The sequence below is a fragment of the Gossypium hirsutum genome, chromosome D01, assembly GCF_007990345.1.
Source record: "Gossypium hirsutum isolate 1008001.06 chromosome D01, Gossypium_hirsutum_v2.1, whole genome shotgun sequence".
Taxonomy (NCBI): domain Eukaryota; kingdom Viridiplantae; phylum Streptophyta; class Magnoliopsida; order Malvales; family Malvaceae; genus Gossypium; species Gossypium hirsutum.
Window position 1 is genome coordinate 41,644,213 of NC_053437.1, and position 14,914 is coordinate 41,659,126.

The following is a 14,914-nucleotide window of genomic DNA, read 5'->3' on the forward strand; positions in this document are numbered from 1 at the left end:
CTCTAATTTTTGCATGTTTTGAAAAAAATTGCTTGTTTGCTTTAATGGCTAAGTGATTTGGGTGTGTATGGGAGTGTTTGAGAAACCTGGGTTCAAGTCTTGGCCTTGGAACAATTTTTAGTTTTTCTCTTAAATGAATCTTGACATTGGCACATAGGCCTTTTATATATTACTACTTGTTTTATGACACAAAGAGCCTATTGGTCCAGTGGTAGGTTCATCGAGGCTTACCGTGTACAAAAACATGTGGGACTGATCGCATATGTACTTGAGTTTTCTCTAAAATTAGACCAGATTCATGATGTGTTTCACGTCTCCATGCTAAGGCGTTATCGCTCTGATCCCACTCACATAGTACTAGATGGGGAATTGAGGTTAGGCCAAATCTTACCTTCGAGGAGAAGCTAGTGGAGATTTTGTACCATGGGGTTAAGGTACTGAGGTAAAATATGTTCCATTAGTCAAAATGCTTTGGCGTAATAGTAGTTTAGAAGAATCCACGTGGGAACCCGAGGGGGTGATGCGACAACAATACCCTCATTTTTTCTAACTAGGTAAATTTCTAGGCCAAAATTTCCTTAAAGGGGGTAGAGTTGTAACGCCCCAAAATTTAAGTCTCTAATGTTTGCATGTTTAGACACAAATTGCTTGTTTGCTTTAATGGATAAGTGATTTAGGTGTGTATGGGAGTGTTTAAGAAGCCTGGGTTCAAGTCTTGGCAATGGCACAATTTTTAGTTTTTCTCTTAAATGAATCTGGACACTGGCACATAGGCATTTTATATATTGATACTTATTTTTTGACACAAAGAGCCACTGGTCCTGTGGTAGGTTCATTGGGCCTTACCGTGTACTACAATATGTGGGACCGATCACTTATAAACTTGAGTTTCCTCTGAGATTAGACCTTATTCATGATGTGATTGAGGTTAGGCCAGATCTGACCTTCGAGGACATGCCAGTACAGATTTCGGACTGTGAGGTTAAGGTACTGAGGAAGAAATCTATTCCATTAGTCAAAGTGCTTTGGCGTAATCACAGTTCAGAAGAAGCAACGTGGGAACCTGAAGAGGCGATGCGATAGCAATACCCTCATCTTTTTTGACCTGGCAAATTTCGAGGTCGAAATTTTGTTAAAGGGGTAGTGTTGTAGCTCCCAAAATTTAAGTGTCTAATTTTTCCATATTTTGACACAAATTTCTTGATTGTTTTAATGGCTATGTGATTTTGGTGTGTGTGGGAGTGTTTGAGAAGCCAGGGTTCAAGTCTTGGCCTTGGCACAATTTTTAGTTTTTCTCCTAAATGAATCTGGACACTGGCACATAGGCATTTTATTTATATATTAATACTTGTTTTATGACACAAAGAGCCTCTTGGTCCAGTGGTAGGTTCATTGGGCCTTACTGTGTACTGAAACGTGTTAGACCGATCGCCCATAAACTTGATTTGCCTATGAAATTACACCAGGTTCATGATGTGTTTCAGGTCTCCATGCTAAGGCGTTATTGCTCTGATCCCACTCACATAGTACAAGTTGAGGAGATTAAGGTTAGGCCAGATTTGACCATCAAGGAGAAGCCAGTGCAGAGTTTGGACCGTGAGGTTAAGGTACTTAGAAAGAAATCTATTCCATTAGTCAAAGTGCTTTGGCGTAATCCCAGTTCAATAGAAGCCACGAGGGAACCCGAAGAGGCGATGCGACAGCAATACCCTTAGCTTTTCTTACCAGGTAAATTTCGAGGTCAAAATTTTGTTCAAGGGGGTAGAGTTGTAATGCCACAAAATTGAAGACTCTAATTTTTGCATGTTTTAACCAAAAATTGCTTGTTTGTTTTAATGGCTAAGTGATTTGGGTGTGCATGGGAGTGTTTCAGAAGCCTGGGTTCAAGTCTTGGCCTTGGCACAATTTTTAGTTTTTCTCCTAAATGAATCTGGACACTGGCACATAGGCATTTTATATATTAATACTTGTTTTATGACACAAATAGCCTATTGGTCCAGTGGTAGGTTCATTGGGCCTTACTGTGTACTGAAACGTGTCAGACCGATCACCTATAAACTTGATTTGCCTATGAAATTAGACCAGATTCATGATGTGTTTCAGGTCTCCATGCTAAGGCGTTATTACTCTGATCCAACTCACATAATACCAGTTGAGGAGATTAAGGTTAGGCCAGAATTGACCATCAAAGAGAAGATAGTGCAGAGTTTGGACCGTGAGGTTAAGGTACTTAGGAAGAAATCTATTCCATTAGTCAAAGTGCTTTGGCATAATCCCAGTTCAATAGAAGCCACGAGGGAACCCGAAGGGGCGATACGACAGCAATACCCTCAGCTTTTCTTACCAGGTAAATTTCGAGGTCAAAATTTTGTTCAAGGGGGTAGAGTTGTAATGCCACAAAATTGAAGACTCTAATTTTTGCATGTTTTAACCAAAAATTGCTTGTTTGTTTTAATGGCTAAGTGATTTGGGTGTGCATGGGAGTGTTTCAGAAGCCTGGGTTCAAGTCTTGGCCTTGGCACAATTTTTAGTTTTTCTCCTAAATGAATCTGGACATTGGCACATAGGCATTTTATATATTAATACTTGTTTTATGACACAAAGAGCCTATTGGTCCAGTGGTAGGTTCATTGGGCCTTACTGTGTACTGAAACGTGTCAGACCGATCACCTATAAACTTGATTTGCCTATGAAATTAGACCAGATTCATGATGTGTTTCAGGTCTCCATGCTAAGGCGTTATTACTCTGATCCAACTCACATAGTACCAGTTGAAGAGATTAAGGTTAGGCCAGATTTGACCATCAAAGAGAAGCTAGTGCAGAGTTTGGACCGTGAGGTTAAGGTACTTAGGAAGAAATCTATTCCATTAGTCAAAGTGCTTTCGTGTAATCCCAGTTCAAAAGAAGCCACGAGGGAACCCGAAGAGGCGATACGACAGCAATACCCTCAGCTTTTCTTACCAGGAAAATTTCGAGGTCAAAATTTTATTCAAGGGGGTAGAGTTGTAATGCCACAAAATTAAAGACTCTAATTTTTGCATGTTTTAACAAAAAATTGCTTGTTTGTTTTAATGGCTAAGTGATTTGGGTGTGCATGGGAGTGTTTCAGAAGCTTGGGTTCAAGTCTTGGCCTTGACACAATTTTTAGTTTTTCTCCTAAATGAATCTAGACATTGGCACATAGGCATTTTATATATTAATACTTGTTTTATGACACAAGGAGCCTATTGGTCCAGTGGTAGGTTCATTGGGCCTTACTGTGTACTGAAACGTGTCAGACCGATCACCTATAAACTTGATTTGCCTATGAAATTAGACCAGATTCATGATGTGTTTCAGGTCTCCATGCTAAGGCGTTATTACTCTGATCCAACTCACATAGTACCAGTTGAGGAGATGAAGGTTAGGCCAGATTTGACCATCAAAGAGAAGCTAGTGCAGAGTTTGGACCGTGAGGTTAAGGTACTTAGGAAGAAATCTATTCCATTAGTCAAAGTGCTTTGGCGTAATCCCAGTTCAATAGAAGCCACGAGGGAACCCGAAGAGGCGATACGACAGCAATACCCTCAACTTTTCTTACCAGGTAAATTTCGAGGTCAAAATTTTGTTCAAGGGGGTAGAGTTGTAATGCCACAAAATTGAAGACTCTAATTTTTGCATGTTTTAACCAAAAATTGCTTGTTTGTTTTAATGGCTAAGTGATTTGGGTGTGCATGGGAGTGTTTCAGAAGCCTAGGTTCAAGTCTTGGCCTTGGCACAATTTTTAGTTTTTCTCCTAAATGAATCTGGACATTGGCACATAGGCATTTTATATATTAATACTTGTTTTATGACACAAAGAGCCTATTGGTCCAGTGGTAGGTTCATTGGGCCTTACTGTGTACTGAAACGTGTCAGACCGATCACCTATAAAATTGATTTGCCTATGAAATTAGACCAGATTCATGATGTGATTCAGGTCTCCATGCTAAGGCGTTATTACTCTGATCCAACTCACATAGTACCAGTTGAGGAGATTAAGGTTAGGCCAGATTTGACCATCAAAGAGAAGCTAGTGCAGAGTTTGGACCGTGAGGTTAAGGTACTTAGGAAGTAATCTATTCCATTAGTCAAAGTGCTTTGGTGTAATCCCAGTTCAAAAGAAGCCACGAGGGAACCCGAAGAGGCGATACGACAGCAATACCCTCAGCTTTTCTTACCAGGTAAATTTCGAGGTCAAAATTTTGTTCAAGGGGGTAGAGTTGTAATGCCACAAAATTAAAGACTCTAATTTTTGCATGTTTTAACCAAAAATTGCTTGTTTGTTTTAATGGCTAAGTGATTTGGGTGTGCATGGGAGTGTTTCAAAAGCCTGTGTTCAAGTCTTGGCCTTGGCACAATTTTTAGTTTTTCTCCTAAATGAATCTGGACACTGGCACTTAGGCCTTTTATATATTAATACTTGTTTTATGACACAAAGAGTCTATTGGTCCAATGGTAGGTTCATTGGGCCTTACCGTGTACTGAAACATTTCAGACCGATCGCCTATAAACGTGATTTGCCTATGAAATTAGACCTGACTCATGATGTGTTTCAGGTCTCCATGCTAAGGCGTTATCGCTCTGATCCCACTCGCATAGTACCAGTTGAGGAGATTAAGGTTACACCAGATTTGACCTTCGAGGAGAAGCTAGTGCAGAGTTTGGACCGTGAGGTTAAGGTACTGAGGGAGAAATCTATTCCATTAGTCAAAGTGCTTTGGCGTAATCACAGTTCAGAAGAAGCCACGTGGGAACCCGAAGAGGCGATACGACAGCAATACCCTCAGCTTTTCTTACCAGGTAAATTTTGAGGTCAAAATTTTGTTAAAGAGGGTAGAGTTGTAACGCCACAAAATTAAAGACTCTAATTTTTGCATGTTTTGACAAAAATTGCTTGTTTGTTTTAATGGCTAAGTGATTTGGGTGTGCATGGGAGTGTTTGAGAAGCTTGGGTTCAAGTCTTGGGCTTGTCACAATTTTTAATTTTTCGCTTAAATGAATCTGAACACTGGCACTTAGGCCTTTTATACATTAGTACTTGTTTTATGACACAAAGAGCCTATTGGTCCAGTAGTAGGTTCATTGGGCCTTATCGTGTATTGAAACTTGTGGGACTGATGGCTTATAAACTTGAGTTGTCTCTGAAATTAGACCAGATTCATGATGTGTTTCACATCTCCATGCTAAGGCGTTATCGCTCTGATCCCACTCACATAGTACCAGTTGAGGAGATTGAAGTTAGGCCAAATCTGACCATCGAGGAGAAGCTAGTGCAAATTTTGTACCGTGAGGTTATGGTACTGAGGAAGAAACCTATTCCATTAGTCAAAGTGGTTTGGCATAATGACAGTTGAGAAGAAGCCACGTAAGAACCTGAAAAGGCGATGCGATAGCAATACCCTCATCTTTTCTGACCAGGTAAATTTCGAGGCCGACATTTCCTTAAAGGGGGTAGAGTTGTAACGCCCCAAAATTTAAGTCTCTAATGTTTGCATGTTTAGACACAAATTGCTTGTTTGCTTTAATGGCTAAGTGATTTGGATGTGTATGTGAGTGTTTGAGGAGCCTGGGTTCAAGTCTTGGCCTTGGTACAACTTTTAGTTTTTCCCTTAAATGAATCTAGACACTGGCACTTAGGTCTGTGATATATTAATACTTGTTTTATGACACAAAGAGCCTATTGGTCATGTGGTAGGTCGGGTGTGAGGTATCCTTGAGGTCTGAGGTTCAGGTCTTGTGATGTGCAAGGAAGTAATTATTTTGCTGCTTGAACTGTGTAGGTAGTAATGTTGGACTGAAACAGAGTTGTGGAAAGTTTGAACTGGTCATAGAAAGGGTGTTGAGGAAGAATTGGTGGAGAAAATCAAGGAGTGATAAGTGGAGGATTTTGCGAAGAAAATTAAGGAATTTGATTAAGAGTGGAAGTTGTGCCGTTTGGGGAGTTTTGAGTGTGTGGAATTTGGCTAGGGGGAGTTTTGGGGTCATTTTCGGCTTTTGAGGGACTGTTGGTTTTTATTTTATTTTATTTTTCTCTTTGTCTGCTTCGGTGTGGGTAAGCATTTTTGTTTTCTCCTTTTCCTTTTAGTGCCAAACCTTGCAAAGACTTCAAAGTATCTCCTGAGTTTGTTCGTTTTGTTTTTCTACCTTTTCCTTTATGCCCTTTTTGTTTTGGCCGAATAGCCTTTGGTTCTTTCCTCTTTCCCTTGTGGCCGAATATTGTCTTTCTTTCTTCTTATCTTTTGGTTGAATACTGCTTTTCTCTCCCTCTTCATCTATTCAATTTCGTTACGACTTGACAACTATTTTTTGACGGTTCGATTTCCACGAAGAGTGAAGGAGTATCAAGTGATATTAAAGTCATCGAGATCTCTTTCATCACTCGATCAAGGTAAGTAGGTGGGCTATTTTTTTCTAGGCGTAGGCCGCATGTCCTATGGTTCTAAAAATTATCATGTGTGGATTTCAACCACGTGATTAAGCAATCTTGTTTAGTGCATCCGTTTGTAATGTAGATATCCATCAAGAAGAGTGCAGTCAACTTTCGTCAGTGGATTAGGGGGGCTAAGTCACTATTGCCAGTCAAGGCAAGTATTAGTTCAATTTTTGGTTAAGGTTGCAAAGGAAGGAGAATACCCCCTTTTTGTTTAGCGACTAATGGAAAACATGTTTGAATACAAATTTTGGGTGTTCGTGGATCATTGTGCATTTTCATAAACAGGTGTGTAATCACATACTGCAACTGTAGTTCAGCGAAGAGTCGAAAGACCGTTAACACGGCATTTGAGACCACATGGGCGTGCGATCGCTAGAGTGGTAAGCCCAATGTACGAATCATGAGCAAATGACTAAATTATCACTGGAGTGGTAAAATGACCAAATTACCCCTGAAGGGTAAAATGACCGAATTACCCTTATAGGGTAAAATGACTATTATACCCCTATGATTTGAAATATGTGTATGGCTGATTTGCTCTATGATACATATATATGACTGTTACTGAGTATGACATACTGGATACACGTATAATATATGACATGACATATTGCATGGGGTGGGATTCTGATATAGGGGAAGTATACTGTACTGGTGGCTTTGCCACATATACTGTTACTGGCAGCTTTGCTGGATCACTATTATTGGCAGCTTTGCTGCGATATTGGAGTGTTGGCTGGGTGGGTCGATTTTATCCCCACATGGTGTGTTGGTGGTATGGAGTGGTGTGTTGGCTGGATTGGGATGGGTTGCATCACTGCATTGTATTGATTACTGTATTGGGCTAAGGCCCACACTGTTACTGTAATGGGCTAAGGCCCACACTGTACTGATACTGTACAGGGCTCAGGCCCAGACTGATTTTGCATGTTGCATAGTGACTGGCTAGTAGGGGATTACACACTGAGTTTTGTCAACTCACCCTCCTTTTAACTGTGCAGGTAATCCTCAACCTTAAACGATTCGGGCTGCGAGGGACTCGGAGGTGGCCACACAACTACTATCGATGTTTACATTTTCTTTTATTTTACTATATTATAAGTTAGGTTTTGTTTTCTAATAAGTCCTTTAATTTGGTTTTTAACTTTAATTGGGCTTCTGCTTACATATTTTATACTGCTAGTTAGGTGAAAACGAATTTTCAAAATAATCACTGTTTTCAAAGACACGAACTTTAAACGTTAGAGTTTTCAAATGCTTCCGTGATTTAAATCAACTTAATATAATAATAGTAGTTAATAAGAAAAACATTTGGTTAAGTGTTTCGTTAAACATTACTAAAGAGGTTTCCAACCTTAAAAAACGAGTTTTATCAAGAAGTCTAAATTTTGAGAGACACTTCAATGTGACACACTAGATACGACCATAACGTCTAGGCTGAATTTGGGGTGTTACATGAAACTTCTTATTTGGATGGGAATCAAGAAAGTTCGAAGTTAGAAATAGTAAAAAAATGGAAGATAAATATTTAATGTAGATTGAAAAAGCTCTTGTGACACTTCTTTTTTATTCTAAACGATGGAATCGACCTTTGCGATATATAAAAAATGACTGGGTTGAAATTGCTATAAAAAATGAAATGTCACGATATTTTTTTTATACATGTCAAAGTGATGGAAAATAAAAAATATATTTTACATATCCACCCAGTTTAGCAACTTTTGGGGAAATGTTACAAAAAAAAAATTTTCAGACCAGAAAAATTATTTTCTGATGAATTGTATACTGATTGGAGTTTTATCAATGAACTAAAAAGAAGAAATTTTAGTAAAGAGTTTATAAAAAGAGTCGAATCTTTATATAAGAAATCTTTTGATCTGGGCATACTTGAAAAAAAGGCTCGATTCTCTAATACTGAAACTAAAAGAGAATACTTGCCTAAACTATATGATCCTTTCTTGCATGGACCCTACCACGGAAGAATAAAAAAATGGGGTTCTCTTTTAAGCATAAATCAAACTTATAAAAAAAACACGGATTTGTTTTGGATTAATAAGATTCATGCTCTACTTCTTACTACTGATTATCACGAACTTGAACAGACACTAGATACACTCAATATAAAATCATTAGCAACAGAAAAGAACTCTCTTTATTGACATTGACAGAAGATGAATAGGGAAATATCAATTCCGATGATCAAGTCAAAATTTTGAAATTTTTATTCAATATAGTTATAATTAATCCCAATAATCAAACAATTAGAAAAAAAATCTATTGGAATAATTAAACAATTAATCGACGATTTAGAACAATAGGAGGGAGAAAACAAGGAAAATGTAATAGCAGAGAATGAAATTCGTTCAAGAAAATCCAAGCGCATAATGATTTTTACTAATAACCAAGCAAACATCGATACTTATACTAATACCAAGGATGCTAATGATCCTGATCAAACAGGCGAAGTGGCTTTGATACGCTACTCCCAACAATTGGATTTTCGGCGTGACATAATAAAAGGTTCCATGCATGCCTAAAGGCGTAAAACAATTACTTGGGAGCTGTTTCAAGAAAATGTACATTCCCCCCTTTTTTTGGACAAAAGAGACAAACCACTCCTTTTTTTCTTTTGATATTTCTAGAACGCTGAAACGAATATCTCAAAATTGGATATGTAAAAAAAAAAGAATAAAAATTTATGATTATACAGGAAAAAAAAGATTGAGAAAAAAGACGAGACCAAAAGAGAAAAATACAAAAGAGAAGAGAAAATGTGGATAAAAATAGCAGAAGCTTGGGATAGTCTTTTACTTGCTCAAGTAATAAGGGGCTCCGTGTTAATAACATAATCAATTCTTAGAAAATATATTATATTACCTTCACTGATAATAGTTAAAAACATTGCCTGTATGTTATTATTTCAATTTCCTGAGTGGTCTAAGGATTTAACGGATTGGAATCGAGAAATGCATGTTAAATGCACTTATAGTGGTGTTCAATTATCCAAAACAGAATTTCCAAAAAACTGGTTAACAGACGGTATTCAGATAAAGATCCTATTTCCTTTTTTCGTGAAACCTTGGCATAGATTTAAACTACAACCCTCTCATAAAGATCCAATGAAAAAAAGAAAGGTCAAAAGAATGATTTTTGCTTTTTCACAGTTTAGGGAATTGAAACTGAACTACCTTTCGACTCTCCTCGAAAACGGAGTTCGTTTTTTGAGCCTATTTTTAAATAACTAAAAAAATTCAAAATGAAATGTTTTATAGCTTTAACAATTTTAAAAGAAAAAACTAAATTGTTTCGAAAAGCTTAAAAAGAAACAGAAAAATAGATCACTCAAAGCATTCTATTTCTAAAGGGAATAATAAAAGAACTTTCAAAAATAAATCCAATTCCATTTTTTAGGTTGAAAGAACCATATGAATTGGGTGAAACTAAAAAGGATTCAATAATCAGTAATAAGATGATTCACAAATCATCCCTTCAAATTCAATCTATGACGCGGACAAATTATTCATTAACAGAAAAAATAAAAGATTTGACTAAAAGAACAAACATAATAAAAAATCAAATACAAAAAATTCTAATTATAAAAGAGAAGAAAAATGAATTTCTAACTCAAGAAATAAATAGTAGTTCTAACAAAATAAGTTATCAGGATAAAATAGTAGAATAGGCAAAAAAATTTTGGCAAATAGTTTTTTTTATAAAAATTTGGCAATCGATTAATCCTGAAATTCTATTTTTTTATAAAAATTTTCATTGAAAAGATATACATGGATATTCTTCTATATATCATTAATATTCCAAGAACCAATACCCAACTTTTTTCTTGAATCAAAAAAAAAAGAGAACTTCATTCACAATAATGAAGCAAATCAAGAAAGAATTAATAAAACAACTAAAAATACAACTCATTTTATTTCAACTATAAAAACCTCACTTTCTTCACTTTCTAATATTAGTATTATAAATAAAAATGAAAAAGCTTTTTGTGACTTATCCTCCCTCTCACAAGCATATGTATTTTACAAATTATCACAAACCCAAATTATTAGTTTTTATAAATTCAAACCTATCCTTCAATATCCTGGAACATCTCTTTTTCTTAAAAATGAACTAAAATATTATTTTGAAGAACAGGGAGCATCTCATTCTAGATTAAGACATCATTATGAGTTAAGACAGAAAATCGTTTGGCATTCTGGAATGAATGAATGGAAAAACTGGTTAAGGAGTCGTTATTCATACGATTTAGTTCAGAATAGATGACTAAAATTAGTACCAAGACAATGGTAAAATAGAGTCAATCAACACTATCTGGCTCAAAATAATGATTTAACAAAATGGGATTCAAATGAAAAAGAAAGATTAATTCATTCTGAAAAAAAAAATTCAAGCGAACTCATTACTGAACTCATTATTGACTCAAGAATATAAACTGAATCAAGCACAAAAATTTAAAAACTATAATTTTAAAAAACACTATGGATATGATTTTTTATCATATAAATCTATTAGTTATCAAGATAAGAGGGACCCGTATGCTTATGGATCACCATTCCAAGTAAATAAGAGGGAAGAGAGTTCTTATCATTTCAACATGGGTAAACAAAAATATTTTGATACACTAAGGAATATCCCTATCCATAATTATCTAGGAGAAGGCGATATCCTAGATGCTATGGGGAATTTTTCGTACAGAAAGTTTTTTAATTGGAGAATTCTTCATTTTTGTCTTAGGAATAAGGTCGATATTGAGTCCTGGGTCGATACTAGTACCAAGAGTGACAAAAATATTAAGACTGTGGTTAAGAATTATCAAATAATTGATAAAATGGACCTTTTTTTATTTCACAATTTATCAAGAACTAGAAAGCAACCCATCCAATAAAAAAGGAAGCCATTTTGATTGGATGAGATTGAATGAAGAAATACTAAGTCATCCTATACCGAATCTAGAACTTTCGTTCTTTCCAAAATTTGTGCTGCTATATAATGCATATAAGGTTAAACCATGGATGATACCAATAAAATTACTTCTTTTCAATTTTAATGGAAATAGAAACATTAATAAAAATATTATTAAAAAATAAAAAAAAGGACTCCCTTATATCACCAAACGAAAAACAAATTATTGGATTAGAGAATCAAAATCAAGAAGAAAAAGAACCCATAGGTGAAGGGGTCTTGTATCAGATGCACAAAAACAAGGAAATTTTAAATCCGTTCTCTCAAACCAGGAAAAAGATGTTGAAGAAGATTATGATAAATCAGACAAAGAAACGTAGAAAGAAAAAGAAATACAAGAGCAACACGAAAGCAAGGCTTGATTTCTTCCTAAAAAGGTATTTACGTTTTCAATTGAGATGGGATGATTCTTTAAATCAAAGATTAATCAATAATATCAAAGTATATTGCCTCCTATTTAGACTGATAAATCCAAATGAAATTGTTATACTCTTTATTCAACGGGGAGAAATGAATCTGGATATTTTGATGATTCAGGAGGATTTAACTCTTAGAGAATTAATGAAAAAAGGAATATTGATTATCGGTCTAGTTCGTCTGTTGGTAAAAAATGATGGACAATTTATTCTATATCAAACTATAAGTATTTTGTTGGTTCATAAAAATAAACACCAAATTAATCAAAGGTACCAATAAAAAAAATTTATTGATAAAAATCATTTTTATGAATTTATTGCAAGACATCAAAAAATGACTGAAAATAAAGACAAAAATCATTATGATTTGTTTGTTCCTGAAAATATTTTATTCCCTAACCATCGGCGAGAATTGCGAATTTGAATTTCTTTCAATTTAAGGGATAAAAATGGTATGCATAGAAATGAAGTATTTTTAAATAATGTAAAAAATTATGGTCAAGTTTTGACTAAAAACAAACATCTTGATAGTGATAAAAAGAAACTAATTAAATTAAAGTTCTTTCTTTGGCCTAATTATCGATTAGAAGATTTAGCTTGTATGAATCGATATTGGTTTAATACTAATAACGGAAATCGTTTCAGTATGATAAGGATCCGTATGTATCCGTGTCAGAAAATTCGTTAATGGTCCATTTTAATGATACATTTTCCCTTATATTATGTATGTATCGTGCCCGGTATATGAAATCAAATAGATTGTCACAAGGATTTTCTTACATTTTATTCTGATACACGATACTAATTGAATGACATACATATCAATTAGATCAACAAATGAATCAACAAAATCCACTTATTTGAACTCTCAAATTTTCTCTTTTACAGAAATCTCTCACTCTTTTGTGCCCTTATACGAATCAAATTGAAACCCGGATTGATTAATTTTATTTGAAAAAATGGTAAAGTTCATAACGAACTTAAAATCATCGTGTATATTAAAATATCTTATTTATCAAAGACAAATAAAATACATTTTAAAGAATTAATTAGTGAGTTGGATATTCGGGAATCAAAAAATCGTTAATTTGCAAATTTTGGATTAGTCGATTTATTAGATTTTCATTTTGATGTACTTGTTTTCGTTTTCAACAATTCATGTAAGAATGAATCGAGGAAAAACTAATGAATCAATCAGCTATAGAAAAAGACCTTATGATAGTCAATATGGGGCCTCACCACCCATCAATGCATGGTGCTCTTCGTCTCATCGTTACTTTAGATGGTGAAGATGTTGTTGACTGTGAACCAATATTAGGTTATTTACACAGAGGAATGGAAAAAATTACGGAAAACCAAACAATTATACAATATTTGCCTTATGTAATGCGTTAGGATTATTTAGCCACTATGTTCAGGGAACCAATAACCGTAAATGGACCAGAACAGTTGGGGAATATTCAAGTCCCTAAAAAGGCCATCTATATTAGACTAATTATGTTGGAGTTGAATAGTATAGCTTATCATCTATTACGGCTTGGACCTTTTACGGCAGATATTGGTGCACAGACCCTTTTTTCTATATTTTCAGAGAAAGAGAATTAGTATATATCTATTCGAAGCTGCCTCCAATATGAGAATGATGCATAATTATTTTCGTATCAAAGGAGTGGCGGCCGATCTACCTTACGGTTGGATAGATGAATGTTTGGATTTCTGTGATTATTTTTTAACAGGAATTGTTGAATATCAAAAACTTATTATGCGAAATCCTATTTTTTTAGAATGAGTTAAAGGGATAGGCGTTATTCATGGAACAGAAGTAATAAATTGGGCTTTATCCGGCCCAATGCTACGAGCATCTAGAATCAAATGGGATTTTCAAAAAGTTGATCATTATGAGTGTTAAGACGAATTTGACTGGGAAATCCAGTGGCAAAAAGAAGGAGATTCATTAGCTCCTTGTTTAGTCTAAATCAGTGAAATGATGGAATCTATAAAAATAATTCAATAGGCCCTGGAAGAAATTTCAGGTGGTCCTTATGAGAATTTAGAAATCCTATGCTTTGATCGAGAAAGGTATCCAAAATGAAATGATTTTGAATATCGATTCATTAGTAAAAAAACCTTCTCCCACATTTGAATTACCGAGACAAGTACTTTATGTGAGACTGGAAGACCCAAAGGGAGAATTAGGAATTTTTCTGATAAGGGATCAAAGCGATTTTCCTTAGAGATGGAAAATTCGCCCATCGGGTTATATCAATTTGCAAATTCTTTCTCAATTAGTTAAAAGAATGAAATTGGTTGATATTATGATGATACTAGGTAGCATAGATATCATTATGGGAGAAGTGGATCGTTGAAATGATAATTTATACTACAGAAGTAAAAGATATCAATTCCTTTTATACATTGGAATCTTTAAAAGAGGTCTATGGATATGGATGTTGGTCCCTATTTTGACTCTTGTTTTGGGAATCACAATAGGTGTACTAGTAATTGTATGGTTCGAAAGAGAAATATTTGCAGGAATACAACAACGTATTGGGCCTGAATACCCGGTCCTTTGGGCATTCTTCAAGCGCTAGCAGATGGAACAAAACTACTTTTCAAAGAAAATATTCTTCCATCTAGAGGCAATACTCGTTTATTTAGTATTGGACCGGCTATAGTAGTCATATCAATTTTACTAATTTTTTTAGTAATTCTTTTTAGCTCTTGCCTTATTTTACCCGATCTTAATATCAGTATTTTTTTATGGATTGCCATTTCAAGTATTGCTCCCGTTGGACTTCTTATGTCAGGATACGGATCAAATAATAAATATTCCTTTTTAGGTGGTCTACGAGCTACTGCTCAATCGATTAGTTATGAAATACCATTAATTCTATGTGTTTTACCAATATCTCTACGTGTGATTCATTGAAATAGAAACTTTTGTTTTACCTATTCCTTTCATTCTAGAAAATAAGTTGAGTTGATAAACTAAATTAGATAATTATATATGAGTGAAAGAAAGCAACTTATAAATTTACAATAAATTAAACAAAAAAAAAGAATCT

At 34.9% G+C, this 14,914-nt stretch overlaps 1 pseudogene; it reads left to right on the forward strand.

Moving 5' to 3' along the window:
• Positions 1-12,911: 12,911 nt before the first annotated feature.
• Positions 12,912-14,215, forward strand: LOC121213656 (NAD(P)H-quinone oxidoreductase subunit H, chloroplastic-like; annotated as a pseudogene).
• Positions 14,216-14,914: the final 699 nt, after the last annotated feature.